This window comes from Podarcis filfolensis (genome assembly GCF_964270895.1).
Source record: "Podarcis filfolensis genome assembly, chromosome: 9".
In the NCBI taxonomy this organism is placed as follows: domain Eukaryota; kingdom Metazoa; phylum Chordata; class Lepidosauria; order Squamata; family Lacertidae; genus Podarcis; species Podarcis filfolensis.
Genome location: NC_139610.1, coordinates 29,328,822 through 29,355,850, shown reverse-complemented (window position 1 = coordinate 29,355,850; position 27,029 = coordinate 29,328,822). Strand labels below are relative to the sequence as shown.

Genomic DNA, 27,029 nt, shown 5'->3' with positions numbered 1-27,029 from the left:
ATTGTGCCTAATTTGAATTAATCAATTTTAATCTAGCATGTAAATTCTCAAAAATCTCATTTTTTTTGGTACAATCTTTGTTCTTCAGTAACCAAAATTATGTTATCAACAAGCAAAAGAGTCATTTTCACATTTTGTTGTTTTTCCTCATGAGACATCAATTGAATTGGACCACATATATCAGTACAAATAGGTTGCAAAGGCTCTGTGGAACTTTTCTGGCTTTGCTTGGGGATAGAAGGTCTTGTTCTCTTCCTCAACAAACAACTTTCACATATTTCACTATTCAGGTCAACTTTGCAAGGTTTAATTTCCATTCTTCTCACCAAACCTTTCTTTGGCAGGTCTGCTATAATCCCAAAGCCTCTATGCCCATGTCTTTTGTGCCACAGATGAGCACAGGTTGCACTTGAATTTTTCTTTACAATATTTGCTCTTTCTTGAACTGTTTCTAGCACAAAGACTCCATTATTTTCAAAAACCTTGTGCGTACAAAACTCCATCTTTGGTAACTGCACATTTGTTGTGATTTAAATTTACATTAAAGTCACACTTGGTCAGGGCTGGCACACTCAACAGACTGTCTGATTATTGAAATTGAAAGAGAGACTGATGTGATGTAAGGAATATCTTGCTAATTGAATGAATCTTACAGAGTTAACCTTTAGAACTATAGGACCACTGGGGACTAACAAGGTGCTGTTTCCAATCACTTAAAGAAAATGTTAGAAAATGAGAGATTGCTGCATTAATTATGTTTATTGTTTCCTGATGGAGGCAGAGTGTGGGCAGTAGGATTCATATGTCCTATGTTCGATATCTTTTGCAATCCTATAGTGGTTTGCAATCCTATATTGCATGCCTAGATTTTAAAGAGCTGAGGTTACAGTGCCCACTACATATAGGTATTCTGAAGACTATCCAGTCTTAGATTACAATGCCTCCCAGCTATTAATGTGGGTGGTTAATTAATAGAGTCGTCTGCGACTGGACCTAACGGTCAGGGGTCCCTTTACCTTTACCTTTACCTTTATAGAGGTTCAGGCTCTGAAAAAGCTGCTTACAGCCTTCTGGATATAACCAAAGGTTCTGCCTGCAATTTATACAGCTGAGAAATACAGTTTCAACAGTCCCCTCTTCATATCAAATTGGATAGTAGAGATATTTAAGAGAGGTTCCTTTTCACTGCTCTCTAGCTCTGAGAATCCTATTCTTTGAAATATGCAGGTTAATCTAGTGCAACATTTTGTTTCCAACTGCAGCATGCCAGATGTTCAATGTTGTCCAGGAAGTCCTCAAGCAATTCATGCCAGACACAGTTCTCTCTTTTTTCTTTGTCTCTGCAGGTAGTGAATATATAAAGCTGGCTTGTACCAGCTGAGACCACAGGTCCTTCTTGACCAGTGCTGTTTATTCTGACTGCCTGGCAGTGTCTTTCCAAAGTCTCATACTAAGTCCTTTTTCTGCCTTGCTATCTGAGATCCTTTTAACTAAAGATACTTGGAACTGAGTAGGGAGATTTCTGCAAAGCATGTGCAGAAGAAAGAGCAGCAGAACTTGAGGAGGAGCAGAAGGACTTCAAAGCCTGTAGGGTTGCCATGGGAGCTGTCACTCCTGTGATTTCCATGGCAATGGGGTGAAAGGGATGGGAGCTGGTGGAGTCATTACTGGAGAGCACATCCAGGCTCCCCTCTTGGAAAAGGTTGGGTGGTAGCTAAACATTCCTCTTCTCCCAGGTCTTTGGTTAATTAAAGAATCTATGGCCTTTTACATGGGGGGGGGGATGTTTATGTTTGTTCCTGTGCTAAATATTTTTGTGTTTTTGTTGTGTAAACTGCCCTGTGATTTTCGGATGAAGGGTGGTGGTGGTGGTGGTGGTGATGGTGGTGGTTGTTGTTGTTATTTGCTTTAACTGTGTTCCAGCCTTCTTTGGCAATCCACAAAAGTCTTTCATGGTCAATGTAAGATGCCTTCTTCTGACCAGGCATTTTGATGACAGGATTTAACAACGGAATTATTTTAGTTGTGTGTTTAGATTGCATGTCCTATGCTTTTTTCTGGATATTTTTAATTCGCTGCCCTGGGCTCCTTTGGAAGGAAGAGCAGGATAACAATCTGACAAACAGTAATAACAGAACCATAGAATCAAAAAGGGTTGGGAGTGAACTGAGGCTGGAATTTCTTAAGAGCCAACTGTCATCTAAAGATGGGCACTTTTCCTATGCTTCATGGTCTCCCTCCAAACTCTTGAATTGTTGTTGGACTGCTGATGCTATGTGGGAGGCATTTCGTTTCTTGAGCTGGGGAGAAGGCACCAATTAGGGTCCTGACTTTGGTTGGGTGTGCTATGGGTGCTATGAGATCTGTTTCAGTGGGCTGTTTCCAGCCACACTCACTTTCAGTGATCACCAGGATCAGCTGAGAGACAGGAACTAGGGCAAGATCCTCTCTCAGTTACACTGTAGCCACCATTTCAGTTTCTAGGTAACTGTTGGGCTTCTGACATCCTTGACCTTTTATTAAGACTTTATTAATGATCGCTCTGTCACTACTCATCCCAGTATGGCTTCATGCTCAGGGCAGTTGGATTCGGGGCAGAAAACTGAACCTTAAACTCAGCTATAGAGTTGTTGGAAGGGATTTCACATATCCCTAAATTTCAAGTGAAACCAGATTTAAAGTTTCATGTGTGAGAAAGACTGTAAGGAAGAGTAGCAAGTGGCTGTTTCTGTTTACACTGTGCCTCTTTTACATCTCCATTTTATTTGTATCAAGAACCCACCCTAGTAGCATTGGGTGGGTGGGAGTGGAACTTGATCACATTTATCTGCAGAAATGATTAATTCTTCCATTATGCTGCCTTTTGGAATAATGTGCACACTAAAATGCAGTTAAGTATCTCCTAAAGGAGAAAGTAAAACCAAAACATACCAAACTTAGAATCCTCTGGGCTACACTGATATAGGTGGTTTAGAGATGGAATAGTGATCTTTATCTCATGATTTTACATAATAAATTGATTTTATGAATGTGACCAAGCAGTTTGCCATTAAATACATTCATGGTAAAAGGTTTGTTTATCTTTACCAAAATTGCTTCATAATGTTCTTACCAGCAAGGGTGTCTTAGAATCACTGTAGGAGAGGTGTGATCATTTCATCATTCATTACTATTTCAGATGGAGTCACTAGAGCACTGGTAGCTTTAAATGCCTAGAGTAGCCAGCTGATCAGGATTGAGTAGACACCCCTTTGCTCTAAATAGAGCATACTCTAACCTTTAAACCTTGTGACTGCTGTCTTGCCCTGCTTCCTGTGTCTGGGTGACAAACATTGGTTGGGATAATATTTGCCTTGGTTTCTCTTTACAGTGAAAAGTATAGTATATATTGTTATCATTTTCAGCTATGAACTACCAACTGTGCTAAATTATTTGTGGCAACACTTTAATATAGGATCCTATCCAGCAGCAAACACAATATATAATACATTTAAAGCAAATACCTTTGTAGGAAGAATCCTATAGAAAGCTAGCTAGTGGTTGACTGACAAAAATGTTTTGGTATGTTGAACCAACCGTGTGATATCTGCATGCTCCTTACTTACACAAAAGTGTTCTGAACCACTCAACTCCTCTTGGCTTCAAAGCATAACATATAGTCCCTAAGCCCTGGACACAATTTGAATGGGTCATAGAATGAGCAATAATACATATTTTTGATGCATTCCAGTTTTAAACTTCTGAGGTTTAGCCAACATCTATTGAGAAAGATAGAAAAAAAATGTTGGCCTATTTTTCATTGGATTGTGATGATGCATTTTATTTAAATTCTCTGGGATCATGCCGTGAAAAATGGTGTCAGTGCAGCGGCAGAGAAGCAGTTGGACCCTAAGCAATGCTCATTGAAGTAAGATAAGACTTTCTCACCTTTCCTCCCATCTGAAATCCCTGTGCCATCAAAAAGCTTCTCCTGAGGATCAAGGGACCATCTTGAACATGGTGGGTTGTTGTATGGGGAAGCTTGTGGGAAGAGGGGAATTGCCCAAAATCTGTTAGGCACCTTCTGTGGGTTCCTCCAACTCTCAGCTAAGGTTTTTCAGGGGCCAAAGGAGCTGTAGTGGGGAGGAGGTGTGGAAGGTCCTCTTCTGCCCACTTCCCTTCATGAATGGTTTTTAGGGATCAAACAGAGGAAACCAAGGCATGAAAGAATACATGAAAGAATTTCCCCACCAATACATGCACCACACACCCCGAACTTCTACATCAAAAAAACTAAACCCCACGAACATGCCAGACAATATCATATATGGTAGCTGATTAGATACATTGGCCTTTATTCTATTTAAACTTTTATTAATAATACTAAATGTTAGTAATACTGTTATTTGTTACTTATGCAAGTTGTTTTTTTAAAAAAGTATCTCTCCTTCAATAGCCTTTTTTAAAAAATCAAATTTAAACCTCTGAGCATACATTTTCTGAGCTATTTAATTGTGTTCCTAAATGAAATACAAGCAAGAGATAATGGTGTATTAAGATTAGACATATTTATATAACTTTAAGGCTATTAAGGCTGTTTAATCCTTATGAGTGACATCAATATGGACCTAATTAGCACAGTTTGCAGCCACTTCATAATTCAAAAGAATGTGATCATTCAGCTGGAAGCACGTTTGACAGAAACTCCATAGTCATGAAGGTAAAAGCTTGCAAAATCACCCACTAGGATGGAGAAGCTGTCATTCTTCCATCAGTGCTGTTGAATACTAATGTCAAGGTCAGACTAGTGTAATTTTAGGCTGCCAAAATATTGCTAGATCCAATACAGTAGTAAATGATAAAGAAAGTAAACTTTGATAAACTTTGATATAGTAAGCTATAAAGTTTGTTACACTGGGGTTTACAGGGTGCTATACCTATGCAGAAAGAAAAGGCATTTTTTTAAAAAAAAAAACATAGTATGCCTCCTTAGATTATTTACAAACACATAGTTTTAAATGCTTATATGAAACATGATGCAATCAAACAGATAGTTAAGTCCTGTTGCCTTGACTGTACTATAAAATATTGACTGTATTGTGGAAATTACATGATGGTTACTTATTAGTTTAAAATAGGCAGTCTTTAAAACAAACTTGCAAACAATGTTCAAAGTATATATAATTCTTTTAAAATTACTTTCCTTAACACAATCTTAAATCCCAGATTCACAGACTTTCCACATGTACATAAGCACTCCTTCACTTCACCTCCAGGAGCATGTTTGTTTGTTTTGTTTTATAAAACCATTTATTTTGCTTTTGATTCCCAAAAGCATCCTCAAGGCAAGCTTTCATAATAGTCAATCATGAAGAAAATATAATCAAACAACGAAGTGTATACATATATTCTAGCCATGTGGACAGGGCTGATCGTGTGTGTCTTTCCAAACCAACCAAAACTGTTCTGGGAGGTAGAGTGATAATCACATTGGAATGACTGGCGCAATCAACTCTGCCAACAGACTACCAGTATTCACACACACTTTCCTAGTTGCATGTAATTGCACCACAGAAAAAGGTCTCCCACTGCTGCTGTGTATGTGGAAGTAAAAAAGTTTATTTGACACAAAGTTAGAATTAAGATTCCTCATTATGGAGAAGTGACAATTTTCCATGTTGGGCAAAAAATTCCTGCAATGCAGGGGGTTGGACTAGATGATCCTCATAGTCCCTCCCAACTCTACAATTCTATGACCCTATGATTCTACCTAACAAAATATTTTGCACCTCAGAACTCACATTATGTTAATATTAGAATCCTGGCTAAAGTGCAAAGCTGGCATGCAAATTCTTACATGCAAGAAGGCAAAATATTACATTTCTAGAAATATGACATTAGATTTTTGGCAGATTTGTACTGTTCCAGATTTTGACTCAGACCTTATTCAGTTTAGATTCAACCTTTTCCTAGAAGCACAGAAGAAATATGTCCTTGTGTATTTTATGTTATTTTGATTATGAAGAATTGGTACACTAATTTGGATCCATCAGCATGGCATGGGAAATGTTCCATTAATAGTTAAGGATTTTGTAATAAAAAAAATCAATATTTGTTTCAGTTTTCATCTAAAGCTGAGATTTTAAAGAGAGAAAAACCAGCTTCCACTGATATTTTATACACTTTAAATCCCGGAGATGGCTTTTTTGGAGCCATCTCCCCACCCCCACCCCACTTCCATAAAATGCATCCTCAGTTTTTGATTGATTTTACATTGCATGAATATGTCAATGAGGAGTTGCAAAGAATACCTCAGTAGGATTGCTTTTCATATTCACATACAGCTTTGAAAGATGTCTAAAATGACATGTTTGCAGTAAAATATACATGGCCGGGTGAACTTTCCTGGTCCTATCTTGCGCCTCAGTAATTCTAAAACAGAATCTGAAGTCTTTGTTCTGATAAACTAGACGTTTTTTTAAAAAATATATATTTAAATGAAATATTCAGAGACTCCATACACACATAGCAATGTATTCTTTCTCTTCTGGCCCATGGTTAACTTTCATTCATATTAATGTGAGTTAGAAATGTGCCTTAGGCAAAGACCTCTATTATTCTCATAACCTTTCTATTTAATATTTGTTTGGCTGAATTCATGTTACTTAGCAGAATAGAAATTGTAAATGTGTAGAATCCTTTGCATATTCATACTACTGGCAAGTGCTGCATCAGGCTAGTTGTTGGGGTATAGTCTTTGCTTTATCAATGCTAAGTACCCCATGCTTATGCTGTGTCTGTATATATTCTCTTTAGTTACTAAGAAGGTCTTCCCCAAGCATATACTTGCCAGCTATGTTGTACTGCAGCTCCAGTTATCCTTGCTTATTGACCATGCCAGTGGAAGCTGAAAGTAGTCCAAAACTGCGGGCGGGGGGGGGGGGACTTCTGGAGAAGTGCATCATTCTTCAAGCAAGTTCAGGAGCATCAGATTCAGTTGGTCCACTGCAATAATCAGACTGAATTTCTCCCCCATTCCTACCACCCATTCCTACCATATTCTTCCAGCTGGTAGAAGCTAGCAAAGTGCCCACAGCCTGGTGATAAAGGAAGGGGCTCTTTTGCTTCCATCTGAAGCACATGGATATATAAGCCACTTGCTTCAGCCAGCACAGGGAAGAAGTGACAGTGGAAGGAAATGAAAGAGATATAGTGGGCAGGTGTAAAATGATTGAGTTGGAAGTGATCTAGTCTAACTCTCGGCTTGGTACAGGAACTTCAGATCTAGATAGCCCCAACATGGCGGTTGAGCCTCTGCTTCAAAACCTTCCACTGGAGAGAACCCACCACTGCATTAAGTCATTGGTTCCATTACCAAACTATACTTACCTTCAAGATGTTTCTCCCAATGTTTAGTCAATATTCAACTGGCTAGTAAGTTTCATGCTTTGTTGAGGCTTCCCCTTTTTCCAAGATAAAGATGTTTCTTGCTTAGGCAAGAGAGAGCAAGCTGTGGAGGCAGGATGCAATCCCTAATTTAAATCAGAACATGTTGCAAGGGAACAGAACCTGACTTAATTTGGCACCACCCTATTCAAAAGGAGCAGGTTAGCAATTGAAGGCACAGCACAAATAGTAGTAGTAAGGTGATTCTGTGGCAGAGACCACCAGGAAACCGACCTCCCGAGACAAACAAAAACCCAAAAAAGCAAGCCATCACTAGAACATTTAATTCCTGCCTTTGAACAGCATTTGGTGGTAACATTCAGCAAGTGAACAGGATGCCAGGTTTAGTATATAATGCAGTTTTGAGTCCTGACAATTCTACGGTTTAAAAGTTCAGACAAGTGAAATTAACTGAAAGAGCTGTATGTAAGTTGGCCAAAAACAAATAAATCAGGAACACCTTCTGTGTGTGTGTGTGTGTGTGTGTGTGTGTGTGTGTGAGAGAGAGAGAGAGAGAGAGAGAGAGAGAGAGAGAGAGACAGGGTTAAAAACATATCTATAAACAACCACTCGGTTGATAAAGTCATAGTCAAAAATATTAGAAAATTAACCATATGTTGATAACACATATCCTTTGATTTCTTCTATATGCTAAGAATTCTACATCAGCATGAATTACAAGCTTCCTTGCTTCAAATCCCTTCTCAATAGCTACCTTGTTCGCTCTCAACCCCCTAGTTCTTGTCCCATGCCCCACTGCAATTAAGCCTGTGACAAAGCTTAAATAAATTTGTCTAAAACAATCATATATTTTTTCAGTGTTTATCCTTGGATCCACTTCCCTCTACTTTGATGATTTTGCAGTGTTGAATTTTAGGTTGCAATGTCCTAGGGTAGAGCACTCTTGTATTCTGTAAAGAAGGGAAAAGGAAGCTATGGTCATCCATATGTTCTTGGGCACCAATTCTCATCAGCCCCAGCCAGTGTGGTCAGTGCTCAGGGATGATGAGAGTTGGGACCTAGCAAAATCTGGAGGGTCACAGATTCCCCATTCCTACTTTAAAGTGATGGTGTAAAAGCAATGCAGATGATGTGGCATTCAGCTGTAACCTTTTTATGGTGGCAAGTGGAAGTGTCTTTTTGACATCACTGATCACCAGATTCATTCATTCTGAGTGGATACAATTATTTTTAAAACAAGTTGCCTACTGCTGTTTATGGCTTATCATTCTTCCTTAAATCATAATGAGGAATTTAAACATATAAATATTGAGTAAACCTCCAGGTACTTTTAGTGACAGATATTGTTTTGGAAAGGCAAGTTTTCACATCAGTAATGCATAGAAGCCTCTTATTTCACTGTAATTGTTGAAACGTGTGCAATTTGTGTGCATTTATTTTTCTAAGTGTTTAAACAAGTTGGTGTAAATGATATCCTGGGACCTTAATGCATGTGGATTATAAAGGATTTAATGCATCATGCTCCTTTGGAGTGTTCTTAAGATGTATCAATGTCGTTTACCACTCTATGCTTAATTACAATGCTAAGAGTGCGCCATACAATAGGGCAATTTAATAACAACATAACCACATTAGATGGCAGTTTCTTATTGGAAGTGAAATCCTGCATTTCTGAACTCTCCACATTTACAGCACCTTAACCATTTGTTCTATGCTCCATTACATATGCTACTACTCACCTATTATATTATTGTAAACCTTTACCTACACTGTGTAACTGGTCTACAATGGCCTTTCTGCAATAAAGCTACATTTTGCTTGTATTGTGTTGTAATGTAAACTCAACAGACTGATATTCGGGGGACTGATAAGTGGATGTTCACACTTCTGAATAAGAGGTAGAGCAAAATGAGCTCTGGTCTTGCCCGCCTCTACAAACCTGTAGTTTATTAAGCTGAACAGATACACATTATTCATAGCAATTAAGTATCCACACTTCCTTACTTACCTGTGGTTTTATATGCATATGTACTTTTGCATATTGAGGTTTATAATGTATATATGCTGCCAATACACTTCTTCCAGAATGTCGGCAGATCTTTCTCAGGCTTGCCTATCATATTTTTATGTACACTGGCAAATCCAAGTTCCTTGGAAAGGATGTAAAAGTAGAAGGCTGTTCTGCTTTTAAAGCTACTTGTGGTTCAAGTTTAAAGTTTTCAATAATTTATTCCCCATCAAGTCTTGTCTAAGTCTAAATTGGTAAAAATATTATAGCATAGATGAATGCCTGACCTTTTCCCATGGTACACTTGATAGCAGTTGTTTATATGGAGAGTAAAATCCTGATCAATCTGACACTTACTACAGACTTCCTGCTGCTTAGAAATGTGTACTGTAATAGCATTTGTATGTTTTCTTTCCTCCCCTAAGGTTTCAGATTCCTGCTTCACAAGAGCACAGCAAATTAGAAGCAGCAGCCTAGTCACTATAAGAGAAATGAAGTGATTTGACAATTTGTACGCTGTTTTAACCTGAATCCTATGTATCCACAATTAGTTGCATTGGTTGGAAGCAATCATGTGTGTGTTTGTATCTCTCTGTTTGTGGTTATTTCACAGTTCTTAACACAACTGTATACAATTAAATAAGCTTGACCTTTCCCCTCTCACCAACAAGGCCACAGATGCCGAAGAACTATGTTCTTAGGCTGCTTGAATTCCAAGATTAAAAATTGATCAGATTGTGTAGGGCAGAATTGGTTGAATTCAACCATACAATATAATTGGGAGGAAATGGTTACCTATTTAGTGGGCCATGCCTAGTAACATAACTCTCTCTAAAATCATTTCACTCCTAAGAATGTTCTTTGCGGCTAGAGGGTGAAAGATAATCAATTCCCCCAAATGGGAAAACATTAAAAATAAAATAAGAGGTTTTGAATTTAGAGATAATAGAAAAACTCAGATTTTCATGCTCCGAGACTTAGCCTTGCAGATAGGCAGCCAAAGGGGATTAACATAGGGAGAAGAGCCAGGTCCGAGTCAATTAAGTGATTTATTTTCTATGCCAAATATACAAAAAGCACAAGAAATCATTTTAGCAAATAGGGAAGGTGAGTCTGTGTTACTGATTTGTGTTTTATATTTTACCTGGTATTGGAAGGCGTAACCAAAGGTGGACAATCCACTGTGCAGCTCACAGTCTTCCTGAATGTGACCTCTGCTGCCCTCCAAGTGTAACATATTCCTTGTTGGTGGATAGATAGAAAGAGATGGTTTATGAACAGTTTTGTCACTCTAGGCCCTGCATTGCACCTTTTTTCTTTTTCTTTCCAAAGAATGCCATTTTTCAGACAGAAGCCACTGAGTGTGGTGGCTGGAGTGGAGAGAGATGTCTGTGACCAACTTCTCGGTCTTTCAGAAGCCTCCCCAAGAAGAGAGAGAACAGCCATTTGAGAACATGCATCTAATCCTGGCTTTCAAGTGGAATTGAGGGGGTCATCGCTTCTTGAATGAGCAGAGAAAGAAAAGTCTTAGAAAGCACCCAGATTCTTAAGAGTAATGTTGACTGGGTGGTAATATTTAGGGCAAGGAGGGCAGATCATGCTGGTCCGTGTCAATTTCTCATATGCTCATCCCTAAATCCATACTGTCCTGTTATCACATGTACCAGCATTTTATTTTTTAAAAAGTTCCAGCCGTATGCTAGATTCAGGTTGGTAGCCATGTTGGTCTGACACAGTCAAAATATATTAAAAAATTAAAAAATTGTCCAGTAGCACCCTAGAGACCATCTAAGTTTGTTCTTGGTATAAGCTTTCGTGTGCATGCCAGAGTTATCTGAAGAAGTGTACTTGCACATGAAAGCTTATACCAAGAACAAATTTAGTTGCTACTGGACAATTTTTTTTTAATTTTTTTTATATAGCCGTATTCTGTTACTTAATACATATGAGGGAAAGGCTCTTGGTGGTTCTTCCATCCTCAGAGACCATAGAATTGCATCCGAAATGTTTTTTTATCATACATTGTTTTGGGAATTTTGTATATTTTTTTAGCTATTTTGCTAAATTTAGAGAAGTAAGAAGTCTGAAGGATAATCACATGTTTATTTGCATGTTAGAACTAGTCATTGTGGATCAGGTCCCCTTGCATGAAAATTCACAGAAATCAAATTTCTTGAGCATCCCTAGCCCACTGCCAGCTTGTTTACAAAGGAATGTACACCTTGAGGGCAGAAACAATTGCCCACTCCTGAAATACCCATAAAAATATAATTATGGCACCTTCTGTTGCCCTTCCTTTCAAAGAAAGGTACACACTATCATCTATATTTAGAAAGAAGGAAATGAAGGCTTTTTACGTGTCTGTGTCTGTGTGTGTGTCATGTAATAATAACAATCAATAATCAATAATATATGCCACCCATCTGACTGGGTTGTCCCAGACACTCTGGGCAACTTCCTACAAAAAATAGTAAAAAACAAAACCACAACATCATACACTATCTGCCTTCAGATGCCTTCTTTTAAAAATTACATAGCTGTTTGTCTGTGGGCTTTTTGAAGCAGAATCTCTCCATCCATTTAACTAGGTCACACACAACTCATGCAAGAGTGAGGACCCTTAGGTGCAGGAGAAGAATACAGAGCTGCTGGTCTCTCTGTCTGACCTCTCTACTCTCTCCCACCCAAGATCAAGGACTCCCCAAATGTTTTTGGTTGGCTGGAATGTATCCTTTGACTCTAATAATACCTCTTGCCTGCCCAGATGGAGAATAAAGAAGAGTGTGTGAATAGAAACTAGCCTACTGTGCTGAGGTAAAATTTTAATTTGTTGCTCCACCTACTTTTGCTTTTGGCCCCACCTACTACTCTGGCATGTGACCTTTGGAAGGTTGCTCAGAAGGGGATGCGGCCTTCAAGCTGAAAATGTTTTCCCACTCCTGAGGTAAATGCGCCAAATAACACTATTGTATATAAACCATTACAGAAAAGGTTACAAAAGAGCCCTGAGGTTAATGGTTGCCGGCCATTAAATAAATGTTTTGAAGCGCTGTCATCTTTGTGGCAAAGCTTTTAGAATTGGAATTTAACCATGTCCTAACTGAACAATTTTTTGTCAGGAGACGTTATTTTCTCACTCCTGTTTAACCAAAGTTTTGTTACAACCCAGGTTTCCACGATAACCTTTGAGTGCCTCTGTTTTGGCATTTTGCAGGCTTGTATTCTGAGTCTGAGACTCCTGGGAAGAAAATTTAACTGGGATGCTCAAGCAGAGTTTTTCTGTGAGAAGCACCGCAACAGAAATTCCTCTCAGACTTGCTTATTGTTGCAGAGAGAGCCTTTGTAATTACCAAGGGATTAGGGCAGAATATGAAAAGTCCTGGAAGAAAGCAGCTTTCTTGCAGATCAGGAATGTGTGCTGCACAAACTCTGAAACCATCAGCCGGGTTAGTGAGGCAGAAGTGTATTAAAATGCTAAGAGTTCAAGGAGGAGGTCCTAGTGAAAACTCCTAATTAAAGAAATAAAAAAGAAGGTTTCTAAAGAGTGCCAGAGATTATGTCATTTGATTTCTCCAGGAAGAAAAGGGGTCTTTTGAGGATTGCAAATGAGATGACAATGCTGCGCCAATACAATGGACTTATCCCCTTTCCACAATAAAAGTAATGAAAACTGGGCTTAATGGTACATAAATAAAAATAATTAAATAGAAGATAGTGGTAGTGGTACATTACCTGAATTAATATACAAGATTAAGAGGCCAATAACCCAGAAACAACTTACTTTCTTGATCTTTTATATAAAATAATCCACCCTTTTAGGCATCAATATGATCTTACACCACACTGAGTTACAACAGTGCTGTATCATTTTATTAAGGGCATAAACAAAAATATTTTTAATTAAAGAAATTGGTGAGAAAACATTAGCCAGTGTCTAGATTTGTGGCATACCTCTTCAGAATAGGAATGGGGAACAATTTTGGTTCAATCCACAATTTGGAGTGAACCCCCTCCCCAATCTACATCTGACATATCATGCTCTGATCAAAGCACAGACAAGTGGATTAGATTGCATGTATATGCACTGTTCCAAAGCATGGTTTGTTCCAATTTACATTAGTACAAGGTGGCCTGAGAACTTCTCTGTTGTTTTTTTAAAAGGAAGGCATTTTCAGCTACTTTGAGATACAACCATTACTAGCCTGTATGGAAAAATATATGGATTCCCCGCCCCCCGCCCCCCCCGCCGCCGCAAAGGTACATGCCATCATTTTCTCCATACCATCATCCAGGTAGGGATGTAAGAAGACATCATTTCTATTCCGACCTGTGTTGTTCACATGCATTTCTGTTTTCATTCTGCTGCAGTTCAGCTTACAACAAAAACTGCATTATTTGTCTCACTGTGACCTGTGATGGAATTTTCCATAATAAATTACATTCTTCAACACCATTCATTTCAACGCAAAGGAAACACAATGCAAATTGTGGTGAGGTGGAGAGATCAATTATATATTGCTTTTACTCTGAAACAACAGTGAATATTGGACATATATCCTGGATTGATAACAGTTTTTAAAAAATAAATAAATAACCAGGGAAACCCTCATAAGTTCTTCAAAAACAATTTAAATTTGTTAAAAGCATGCAGACTTTTAAGGATATTTCCTTTTAAAAAATCCACATGAACCAGGGTTGGATTTGATGATCTACTCATGTGCAGGGAACACAGACTGGATTAGGACTCTTTTATCCATTCCTACTTCAGAGTCTTTAGAGTTAGAGAGTCACAGTAAAGTGGTTTTGTGGCAGAGTGCAAATGTATATGAAGAATAATAATATTAGGAAAATATAATCCTATTCTGAACACACACAAATACACAAGAGTATATTTCATGTTTCAAGTGGAAACTGGTTATGTTAAATAAGTCAGAAAAGTATAACATTTTACATCTGAGCTCTATTCTGAAATGGATTGCTGGTTTTTATGTGTCTGAACCTGTCTTGGAGACATTTTCAAAATACTTATTCCAAATAGATTTTTATGCAAGCTGGTTCTATAGATAGCCGATATGAATATTATTCAACCTGACTACAATGTCATAACACTGTTTATTATTTGAAGATGCAAGCATAAGCTTACAGGGAAGTAACTCCCATTGAAATAAATGAGAGTCACTTATGAGTAAACATGTTTAGGACTGCAGGACAATACTGTTTACTTTGACTAGAAACAGATGTTATAGAGAACGCATGGCAGCTGCAGAAAACCACAGCTCGGCCTAATGCTTATCTGGTGCTCAGTAACATTTCTATTAATACAGTGGTACCTCAGGTTAAGTACTTAATTTGTTCCAAAGGTCCATTCTTAACCTGAAACTGTTCTTAACCTGAAGCACCATTTTAGCTAATGGGGCCTTCCGCTGCCGCCAGAGTATGATTTCTGTTCTCATCCTGAAGCAAAGTTCTTAACCCGAGGTACTATTTCTGGGTTATCGGAGTATGTAACCTGAAGCGTATGTAACCCGAGGCACCACTGTAATACAAAGCATATGATGTGATGTCATTGTACTCTGAGGTTCTCTGTCTTTTCAAGCAATAGCTAACAAAGTGCAGCACAATGGGAAAACAAAGACTGCAATGTTGTCAAATCTAGGAAAAGGATCCAGTTACAGATAGGTAGCCGTGTTGGTCTGCCATAGTCAAAACAAAAAAAAAATTGTCTTTCCAGTAGCACCTTAAAGACCAACTAAGTTAGTTCTTGGTATGAGCTTTCATGTGCATGTGTTCAGTGTATCTGAAGAAGTGTGCATGCACACGAAAGCTCATACCAAGAACTAACTTAGTTGGTCTTTAAGGTGCTACTAGAAAGAAAAAAATTTTTTTTGTTTAGGAAAAGGATGACGTTTTGGTGATGCTTGAATCTGGGATGAACCCATGGTTTCCCATGGGGGTGTTCCAGTTTGAACAAACAGAAGCCTGTTCTTCTAAGATAAAGCTGCCATTGGATACAACCCTTTGTACTTATGAAATGATGTTATATTGATATGTATCATTATTCCTAATACTTTTGTTAATAAGATCAAATGTTAAGTCAGGCAAGGGGCACCAGGATATTGCTGGACTATCGTTCCCATCATCCCTGCCCCCCACCCATGCAGGGGTTGATGGGATTTGGAGTCCAAAACATATGGCAGGCACAGTTCCCACCCCTGTATTAAATGATGGCAGAAATCTGCCATAAGACTTTTCCTGCTCTAGATCAATTCTACTCATTTCCCCCACACTTTAATATGTTTTTTCCCCACAATTGCCTTGCATAACACTTTTCTTTTTTGCTATCTTAAATTGCCTGTCTTATTGAAGAAAGGAATGCATGCATACAGCCACACTTTGCAAAAACAAATATGTTGTTATTGCAGTCAGCTAGACCACCTAATGTATATCATATTAAGTACTAACTTAATTTTTTAGGGATGAGTGTCCTGTACAATTTGTAGCACTGAATTCCTTGAGGAAACTCACATCCCAGCTGCACATGGATGGATACTATTTGTTTTAAAAGATTTATCTGTTGCCTTTGCATCAATTAATGTTCAAGATGGCTTACATATAAATAACGTTAAAATAATACAAAAATAGATGTATTAAAACTTTACCAAACAGCACAGTAGGGAGCAGCTAAAACAATAAAACAATTTCCCTTGTGATCAAAAGTTTGAGAAAACAAACAGAATTAACCTATTAATTAATTTGTTCAGACAGAACTCAGATAAGTAATGAACCCTAGAGCCCGATACCACATAGCAGAAGTTGCTTCATCGAGACAGTATTTCTCACTGTACTACTGTATTGTCAGTTTTATACACAGAGACCAATTAAATGAGCAAGTCAATATATATTCTGGATGTACGTTCAGCAGAAATATATACTTTCCGATTGGTTTATGTTGCATGTTAGTGGCACTCCTATATTGCACTTAGTACTTATGAAATAGAATTAACTCTTGTCTGATTCGAGCTACCTGTCTCTTGCATTAAATCATAACTTGCAGAGTGTCAGCAAAAGGCCACCTCTTGACAAAAGGTCATTTCAGTACCAGTACTAGGTGTTTGAAACACTTCTTTTGACACCAGAGTGCGTTAATTGTTCATGGAACCCTTCCCCTTTCAGTGTTGCTTTAAGGCATTCTGGCTCAGCTTAAAGTCAGTCAAGCAAAATTGGAGCATCTGGTTGCCGTGTCAAAATAGCATAGGCAACTTCAGTGTAGCACCCCAGTGGATAATCTCAACTCAGAATACAAACAATACATTAGTGATTGCCAGGAGGCTACAGTTCCTATTCCTTTGAAATAAGTTGGAAAAAATTATGCACACAAACACACAAATGTAAATTAAGCTTATCATTTTCTCTGCCCTATTCTGGCACTTCCTGTTTTAAATAGTTGACCATTGCTTGAAAATTCATTTCATTTAACTCATTTTCAACATATGAGTTAATTGTTTTGCCATTTATATCTCTTTAATATGTAATTTAAACATACACTTTAAATTATAGGATGAGAGCCTGTAAATGAGTGTCATGTAGAACCCATGCATCACTTTAAAAAGAAAAAGAAAAAGTTGTGTGGTGGTTTAGTACTAGTTAAAGTTATTAATATTACAAGTGATTGAAACTGGTGGTAATTTCTGTGGCTGCTTTGCTATACAGTATTATATCAATTGCTTATAGATTGTCCACAAAACCTCACTCCGGCTTAATGGTTTACAGTAAGTAATAGGTGATCCTGTACAAATTCATATTGTGTTTATCATGTTCATTTGGATGTTAATGGCTTTTAGGGTACAATTCTGCAAAATGAAATTATTAAATACATACCACTTATTTCTTAGAGAGAAAAATTTAAATTCTATTACTATTTGTCCTGAAATGGATGCAAAATAATACTGTCAGAGAAGCACATATGACATCTGACAGTAGATCCAGACCTAACCCCCAGGGCAGATTACTCCTGCCCCAGGCAGGAATAGTCTATGCATAGCACCAGGTCAGCAGGTCAGGCAGTATAAATGCTTAAATATTCTAAGCTTATACCACCTCATATCTGTCCCTGCCTCAAAGTGCTACCTCTTGTGGTTCTGACACAAGTGACCTCCTGAGTGTATGCCTGTGCTGTGGAAGTTAGAGGAAAGATTTTCCCCCTCTGACTATGCACATAGGATATGATTTTTAAAGGAAGTTGCCATGACCTGGATCTTAAATCAATGAGAATAGTTTTCAGTCAGTCAGTGAGAAAAGAGTTAAGCATATGATGGATGTTTGAAAATTCATTTCATAGCGCCAGAGGATGCAGTCCTGACTTAGTATTTATTTATTAGCAGAATTTGGCTTTGCTGGATTTCATTATCACCCCACCCCCAGGAAGACATTGCTTCAGCAGTGATTTAGAAGAGACCTCTGCTTTGTGGCTCTCAGCCAGCACCCAATGTCGGCAAGTGCTTACATTTGCTTCCACACTCCATTCTTGCACTCCTGTGCAGGTAGCCAGGCTCTCCAGTCTATACCTGATTCACCATATCCTTTGCCACTACTTTGTATCTGCGTTAGTTTATGTTATGGTTACCAGATGTCCCCGGATTTACCAATCTGTCCCCAGACAAAATCCATCTCTGGAATGTCCCCGGATTTAAAGTAATGTCCCTGGATTAATCATATGCCTGGGCACTTCCAGACCCTCCCCAGAGCCCGAAGCAATCATCCACTACAACTCCAGAGAGGGTCTCCTCAGGAGACTGAAGTGCAGCTGGGCTTTGCTGCAACTCTCCCACCTATCAACTGACATTCAAAAAGAAACCTCCCTCTCTGTCAGCTCTGCAAACAGGCCTGCTCCTCCTGCTTGCTTGCTTGAGCCAGAGAGGCAAGGCTGCTCTTTGGACCTGCGGAGCTGAGGTGTAGGGAAGAAGCCTCCCTGCATGACATCTCTGCAAGCTACCCTGTCTCTCCTGCTTGCTCATGAGGAAGGAGACCTTTTCATGCCTTTAAAGCCCCTCTTGCTGCATTCTGCCTGCTTGTGAGCTGAGCTACCAAGCTGGCAGAAAGCAGGATGCTGCCTTGAGCCTTCCCTTCGCTCTCCCAGACAGAAGCTGTTGCTTCAAAGTTAAGTGGGGGGAATTGTCTTGCCTCATTTGCTCCATTCTGCATGTTTGTGAGCTATATTGGACTGCCTTCCCTCCCTCCCTCCTCTCTGTGTTAGTGTCTGTCTCCCCATTTTTTTCTCCTTACCCATAAAACTCTTCCAAATTCTCCCTTTGTCTTTTCACACATTTGGTTCCCCAACCCTATACATCATTATGTGCTGCTGCTATACTAGCAAAAAATAAAAGGGGAGGAATGTTTTATGTTTATTTTGGGGGTGTTTATGTTGGTTCCCCCCTAAAGAGCCTTCCTGTTCCCTTCTTATTAAAAAAATGAACCTTAAAAAAATTAAAAGAGGCTACCTCTGCTTACTTGCCTCCCTCCCCTTCCCTTTGATAAAAAGGGAGAGATTGGTGGGATGGGGCTTGGGGGGGGGTATCTTCTGTGTCACGATACGTGTAAATGGAGCAGGGAAGGCTTATGTTCTTTTAAATTGTGGCTGCTCTTGTTGAGGTACCTCCATTGCAGGGGTTGGCCTAGATACCCCTCAGAGGGCCTTTCCAAATCTGTGATTCTGTGATCATCCCACAGTCGTATTCTCAAACTCCGCTGATGCCTGCGCAGGAGACACCCACAGGTGGGCAGGGCAGCAGCAGAAGGAAGGGGTTTCTGCTAACGCTTAGTACTGAGTAAGTCTGTAAGGGGTTGCAGTGCAAGGTGGGAGAGGGAGGGAGTGGAAACATGGCTAGTGCTCCAAGAAAGCAGGCTGGGACCCAGAGGAAGGCCAAGCAACAGAGGAGACCACAGAAGAGAAGATATTACTTCTTAATTTTTTAAAATAACTTTACACACACACACACACAATTTATATAAAGTGTCCCCGGATTCATTGAAAAAAATCTGGTAACCTTAGTTTATGTAGGCTAAGCAAAATATCTGGAAAGGGCTTTATTTTGTGCAGAATTCAAACACAGGCTGTTTAATTGTGGGAAATGGCTCTTCCACGAGCAGTAGTCAGCTACCACAAGAGGAAGATCTTTGAATTTCAGTCTAATAAATACACAGATTTTGTCTTTAATCTGCTAGTTATGTGTTTTCATATTGGGTAATCACTTATGTGTTTTTCTCAAAACATTTTCCTTATGTATAAAATGAGGCAAATGACAGCTGGGTTGTCTGGAAATTATTTTATGCTTAGACTTAAAAATACATGCCAAAGATTATTGTGTAAATAAATACATTTCATTATTACCACTAAAAAGCACGGATCTCTTGGGTAGAACATGGCAACTTTTTAATTGCCCACAGCAGGACCACACAAGAGCTCAGGACAGCATGTGAGAGTGGATATTAATGCAACTGAAATTACCAGGAGAACTTGGTGTATTTTCGAGAGCCATATGATCATTGCTCCCGAGAGTCATTAGGGAAATTCAGTGAGTTAAATAGCTCCCTTTTGTAATGTAATTGGACTAGGGATTTTCTCATCTGAAAAGCTAGAGCAGCAAAGGTACCATGTATGAGTTAATACTTTTATGTGTTAAAGTGTTAAGTGTTGTGAAGTATGTCTCTGACATATATAGTCAAGATAGACTGAGTATGGAATAACATTATGACATTAATACACTAGTAATCCATACTCTTTCTTGAGACAGAGGTGGAGTGTGTTGCAGTTTATGCCCATGAATGGAACGTTAGCACCCACCTGCCATTCTTTCTACCTGCTGAAAAGTAACTTTTAATGAAAAGTTTGGAATAATTACCCAGACCAATGGAATAATACTGGTTTTAGGAAATTGAAGATGGCAGATTACCGCAGATTAATGTCCTCTCAGTACATTAATTATACCACAAAATATCATTTACTAATAGTGAATTTTGTGATTAGCACATGATTACTCTACATGCTTACCAAAAGGCAATAGCTCACGATTATGATCAGGGTGTAATGTGTGTGTGTGTGCGTGCGCGCGCACGCAAAACTTAAAAGTCAGTTTGGAAGAAAGAAAACACAACTGCCAGGAAGAGAAGAGAATTTCTGTTCTCCTTATCTCCCTATTGTCCTTTCTTCCAAACCATACTTGATTGTAAGGCTTCCGGGTCCGAACGTACCTGGGAGTTACAGAAATTTAAATGGAAGCCCTGACCCTCTCCCAGTGAGTGACTGCTGGCTTCAACTAGGAACTAACTAAATAGGAAAAAGTGACCGGTCCAACATGGGGGGGGGTGTTTACGGACTACTTTCTGCCCTCTTTAGGAAACCAGATGCCAAGGCCAATTGTTTAGGCACTAGTGGCACTGGAAGCTTGGCAGTTTGCATTCCTATTTGTAATAGAACAGAGCTAACTGTCTAAGACTGAACTATCCAGAAACAGCCATCATCTCTGTCTGTTGGCCATGCTGGTTAGGCCTGATGAGAGCGTCATTCTATACTTTTCAGATTGTGCGGTTTGTGAGAGTGTGAACGCTGCTGTACTGGACGATCCAAATGTATTCCAACAGGAAATCGTCAGTTCGTTGTTATCAGAGTGGCCATCAAATTTTAGCCAAGGTGAACTTTGGAGTTAATCTTGGAGGTTGCCACCTCAGTGAAACATCTAAGGAATTTGGGGGAACAGAGAAAGAGCTTTACCAAGATTAACAAAACTATAGGGGAAGTCTCCTATTTTGAACCCACAGAAAATTATAATGAAGGTGTGCCAAGACTGTCACCTGCCTTTCATATTCACATTAGGATTTGTGGGTTAGTGAAGAAGTTGCTTGTGCAGTGGGACTACATTTTCAATAGAATTTCACTTAGAGTGAAATGAAGTCAAATGTTGAACTTTTTGCTTGGAAGAATGAGCGAAGAAATGTTGAGTGAAGTTAAAAGAATTCCAGAGGGACTAGCAAAAGATGTGGGTGGCAGATATATACATAACACTAATGGTTACTTCATTCTTTCCCTTTCAATGTCAGCTTTTGAATTATTCTTGTAAGAACATGCATCTGACACTTCATTTGTATGGCTCTGACATTACAGTTCCACTTCTACTGTATTGATTAGTTTGCAACATGTAAAAGGATGATATTTTTGCTGTGCAGAAAAACAAGTGCTTCAAGTACTTACTCACTATGTATTTCTCAATGATGGGCACCATTGTTTTTGTTTTTTTATTTCGGTGAAGTACCACAAGTAGCATGCTAGAGGCCTCCTTGCAAAACACCAAAGAATTCCCTGCTCCACTTACTTACAAAGAAATTGAGAATAAAGTCCTTGACTTAAGCATAGATTCACTTTTATTACTTAAGCATTGTAGTGGAGTCATAATTGCAGAAAAGAGCATTTCAATAACTACTTAAAAACCGGATTTTGTTGCAATCTCAAAGAAGATCCAAGGACATACACTTTGAACACTACTTGAGTTTTCCATTATGGTTTGATAATTAGGTTGGAAAGAAGTTAACCTTGAAAAATCTACTGAAAAATATTATTCTTTAAGTTTGGCCTCTATTGAGAGAAGTTGTAAGGGGTAGTTGCTAGAATTGTGAGCTGTAAGCCATGAAATCCTGGGTCAAATTTCACCTCATATTTGAGCTCATTGGATGTTATGAGCAAGCCGCTGCACCAGCCTGGTTTTCCCATCTGCGATATAGAGATGGGAATCCCTCCCTCCATTGATATACCTTAGATTGGCAGGCAACTCTGCCTTTAGTAGCACAGGACCTTCTGTCTACTCTGGTGTACCCAGCCAGTTTATATCTGCTGCAGTTTATCCTTTGTTTAAATTTTGTAGAGATTTGGTTATTCTGTAGATGCTTTCAGAGTTTGTTCCCACAACTCTCCCATGACCCTTCAACACCACTCCCAGCTGCCTCCTACATTTGAATTCGTCTCTCCATTTAAAGTTGTTTTACACTGGTTTTAATGTGTTTCAATTACATTAGTATGGTGTTCCTGTATAAGAACTTTGTTTTGTTCCTTTATATTTTGTTGGAAGCCACCCAGAGTGGCTGGGATAAACCAGTCAGATGGGTGGGGTATAAGAAATTTGTTGTTGTTTATTACCACTCTGAGAACCAACCTCCTGGACAAGGACTTAAATACTTCAGAATAAAATCATAATTATTATTGTTAGTTACAGCTAGGCAACTCAATGTGCATGAGTTTGGAACACTGGTGCAGGATGCATGACACAGATGCTGGTGCAACTTTCCCATGGCAGAGTTTCAGCCTGTTTGCTTTGGGTAGCTTCAGAAGTTACAAACAAGCACTTTTTAATTTGTAACTAAATTGGGGCAGAACATCTGGTAGATTGAAAGATGCATGAGTTCTGGCTAGTGATAGGTGAATACTGCTCCTTCCCTAGTTTTCCTTGAATTAGTTCATATCAATCTGGTTTTCTCCCAACTGGGAAATTGCTTAGACTATTCAGAGACAATCTGAATTAAATCAGACTCTGTAGTGCATCTAGTCAAGGGCATAGACCAATCCTTCTCTGATCCTATCCTTAAGCATTGAATTGTACTCCTGCCTCCTCCCATCAAGCTAAAACTCTGCAACCCACTCACTGGCCTCCAACCACTTTCTTCAACCATCTGTTAACAAGTTTACCTTGGAACTATGGCTCCAGTGGAGAGGGATTGAGATTTTTCTCCTTCCTACCCTTAGCATCCATCCTGCTTTTGTGGCAGCACCAGGCGCCAACGGAAGGCAAAGGGGTGGGAGAAACTGCTGTGCTTACTTTTTCCCCAGTGTCAGAGCTAAAAGCAAAAACAAGAAGGAATGTAACGAGGGAGGTGTTGCTCAGTATAGGTGAGAGCAGTGCTGGGCAGGTGCCAGAACTCACTGTGAATGCCTCCCTTCTTCTCTTATAATGACAATGGCATCCACCTGAGAGGTGTCGGAACTGAGTTCCATCTGCAAAAAAGCCCTGGGTGAGGGGAAAGAATTCTCTGGATCAGCTTGAAATATGAGCTGGAGAAGAACTCAAACACAAAATGAAAGTGCTATGGCAATTTCTAATTTTAAGTATGAGCTTTCCATAAAAAGAGAAAATTCCTTCTGATGAGAGAATTGTGAGCATATGTGTTAGGTCTAATCAAGAGCACACAAAAATGCACTTGAGTACATTCAAATCATTGTACTGTCTATATATGTCCATTGCATCATGGCCAGAAACTTTAATAACCCTCCTCACGGATAGTGATTTTTGAAGAATGCTACACATGAGGGTTTGTTCTCTAATATAAAGTATGTTCTTGTTTCAGTGGCAGCTTTCTGCCCTTCTCTTTCATTATGCTGTTTTACAATTAAGTGCGGAATGTGAAGAATTGTTTTCAAATATGATTGTATTATTTTCATTCTGACAGGGATTTAAAATTGAAAGAAATCTATTTTTCAGCTTCACACTACCAAAATTAGGCAAAGGGGGTTCCAAGTTAAAATAGATTACAGAAGAACAAATGAAGTTGTGAGTTTTCTTCAGCGTAAGGCTGTTTTTGAAAAGTCACTCATCTAATCTGAACTAGAAGCTTAAATATGATTTGCCCGGAAACCAAAATATAGCCTGAAACCTGATCTGGATCTGAACTTCTCCTCTCTTGCCAAATAAAAGCATACTTAACTTCATTTTGAGAGAATGGCCAGATGTTCATGCTGCTTTTTACTTTAGCTAAGCAAGTTCACCCACCTCTAATTGAAATCCTGAACATTAATACCTCTCAGGTGCTTTGCAGTGAGCAAATCTCATCCACATACATTTTTATTTTTGTATTTAATGTTGAATTTTCATGTAGTTGTTAGTGGTGAATATGTGTAGACCAGGAGGGAAATGTCAAAATAGAACATACACCCCAGCAGAATATGTGCATACTACATACAGACATATCATCCATTCTGCATGCTATATGAAAGGCCTTTGTACAAGTATTGTGCATCTATGTCAATGGAATAGTGGAACAAGTGCAACCAATATATATTCTTTCCTTTGATATTCATAAATACTTAATTAAAATATTGATATACTGCATTGCCTAGGTTCATACCAGAATGCAATGAAACCATAATAACAATGAGCCAAAAAAATTTTGGCAGTGAACAACAACTCAAATCAGCAGCTCATGTCACCTCCCATAGGCCAGGTGCACCAACTCTAGGGGAGGGGACCTCAGCACCTCAATATTTGTTTTAAGGGCCCCAGGCCCCTTCAATCTTGAGATGGACCTGTGCGCACAGCATGCTCTATGTGTTGCAGGTCCTCCAGTGCTCAGCTTCCTCCGTTGGGCACGCATTGCACAGGTGTGTGACACACATGACATTACACACGCACAGCACCCCACCCCCCAATCTTGGGAGCAACCTGGTGCCTCTGCCATAAGCTATCCAGGACCAGAGGCCTTGCAGCCCCTAAAGAAAACCACCAGGAAGAGGCTCATCCTAACCTTCACAGGGAAACAATTGTGTTGACTTTGAGCAATTGCACTGACGGTTTTATTCATGTGAATGGAATTTTTTCCTAAGCCTAATTACCATGGGAGATAAGAAGAGTAGGGGAAAAGAGATAAGGGTAGAAATTAGGGGAGAAAGAAAGAGAGAGATGAGGTTTAAAAGACCGCATAGCTGGAAGATAAATGTATGTATGTGGATGGATGGTTAGATGAATATAGAGTGTGTGTGTGTGTGTGTGTGTGTGTGTGTGTGTGTGTGTGAATAAAGGTAAAGGTAAAGGACCCCTGACAGTTAAGTCCAGTCGCAGACGACTCTGGGTTTGTGGAGCTTATCTCGCTTTACAGGCCAAGGGAGCCAGCATTTGTCCGCAGACAGTTTTTCCGGGTCATGTGGCCAGCATGACTAAGCCGCTCCTGGTGCAACAGAACACCGAAACCAGAGTAGCGCACGGAAACGCCGTTTACCTTCCCGCCAGAGCAGTACCTATTTATCTACTTGCGCTTTGATGTGCTTTCGAACTGCTAGGTTGGCAGGAGCTGGGACGGAGCAACAGGAGCTCACCCCGTTGCAGGGATTCGAACCGCCAACCTTCTGATCGGCAATCCCAAGAGGCTCAGTGGTTTAGACCACAGCACCACCCTCTCTGTGTGTGAATAGTTGTACATAAATGTGGTGTGTATGGATCCATAGATATGAATGGAGTGTTGCTTTGTTCCTACCCTCTTTTACCTGTTCACCACTACCATGTGAGTCATGAAAGGTTACCTATAAGGAGATGCAGCTTTTAACCTTAAAATGGTTTCCCTGCCATGTTCATGTCAAAATCTACAGAAAGCTTAAAGCAGTCTTGGTCTCCTTAGCAGACTGAAACCCTGATTGAAATAGTTAGAAAAAAGATGCCACATCTAGAAATGATTCAGCCTACTCTGCTACCATATATTCAAGCCATCTTTCCTAAAAAGAGAAGTTGTCATCTTTGCAAATGATGACTTTATAAGAAGCCACTGTCATCTTTTTTAATGGCAATGGCAACCTGTCCTTCATATTCACAACCCTAGCTAACGGTCCACAATGCTCCATCCTACTGCCCTTGACTAACAATAGTGTATACTAATCTAGTAGTTATGGGTATAGGCTAAACAGCAGGGCTGGGAAAACATTGGCTCGCTCAGTGCTGCTGAACTACAACTCCCATTATCCCTGACCACTGGCCATGCTAGTTGGGGCTGATGGGATTTGGAGTCCAACAAAATCCAGAGGGCTGCAGGTTCCCCAGTCCTGCTATACAGTCTCAAGCACTCTTCTGACAGCCAAGGAATGAATACTGTGCTGGTGTACATAAAAATGGCTAGAATTTGGATACATCCCTGGCCCAAACATGATATGCATTAGAGGCACTGAAACCCATGATGATCCACAACAGTTAATTCAGCCTTCCTATATACTACCTGACAATGCAATATAGTCACAACACCTGGAAGTGACTTTGCAGTAGCTGTTCCCCAGCCCAAACACTTTCTAGAATTAATGTAGGCTTTTATTCAGTAGTAGCAATATTATTATAAAAGGAAGGTTTTGACAGCTGGGGAATAGGTACAGAGGTTTCATAGTTAAATATTTTTATCTGTGTTTAATGTTCCAATACATAATAATTTGGCATTTTGTGCCTTAGTTCACACTTCCCACAGGATTTGCACTTGAGGTTTTATGTTAAAATACAGCAACAAAAGAAGAAATGTCTACAGAATTTTCATTGAAGCGAAGTGCCTGAGATGCTCAGAGTCAGAGCTGCAATAGCTAAAGAAGAATTGTTAAACAATACACATGTTTAGCAGTCTCCATTGTAGTGGATCCTAATATATTACTAATGTGACAGCTGTGAGTGTTGCAAGATGGAAGACTTATTATGCAGTCTGAAACTTAAGACAGATATTTCTGGTCACTGTCTCTTCTTGTCTGTGCCAACAGCAATTGTCTGACTACTAGGGGGCAGAGCCTGAGCGGAGGACTGGAGTGAATAAGTCTTCACTCCATTCCACTTCATCTTTCTTCATCTTTCCATTACTAGCA

The 27,029-nt window shown here is 39.4% G+C and overlaps 1 protein-coding gene and 1 long non-coding RNA gene across 26 annotated transcripts in view; one reads left to right on the top strand and one right to left on the bottom strand.

Moving 5' to 3' along the window:
• The window catches only part of TENM3 (teneurin transmembrane protein 3), a 1,278,808-nt gene that overhangs the window by 330,833 nt on the left and 920,946 nt on the right, over nucleotides 1-27,029 (top strand). The gene's annotated exons all lie outside the window — the stretch shown is intronic.
• LOC310770531 lies at nucleotides 3,429-12,101 on the bottom strand. 2 transcript variants are annotated; one of them, XR_014552235.1, is made up of 3 exons: nucleotides 11,990-12,101; nucleotides 10,539-10,635; nucleotides 3,429-4,157 (listed from the first exon to the last, which is right to left on the bottom strand). It is a non-coding gene; the product is annotated as an uncharacterized lncRNA (long non-coding RNA). The 2 variants fall into 2 exon arrangements; XR_014552236.1 differs by lacking the exon at nucleotides 11,990-12,101 and having other exon boundaries at nucleotides 10,539-10,810.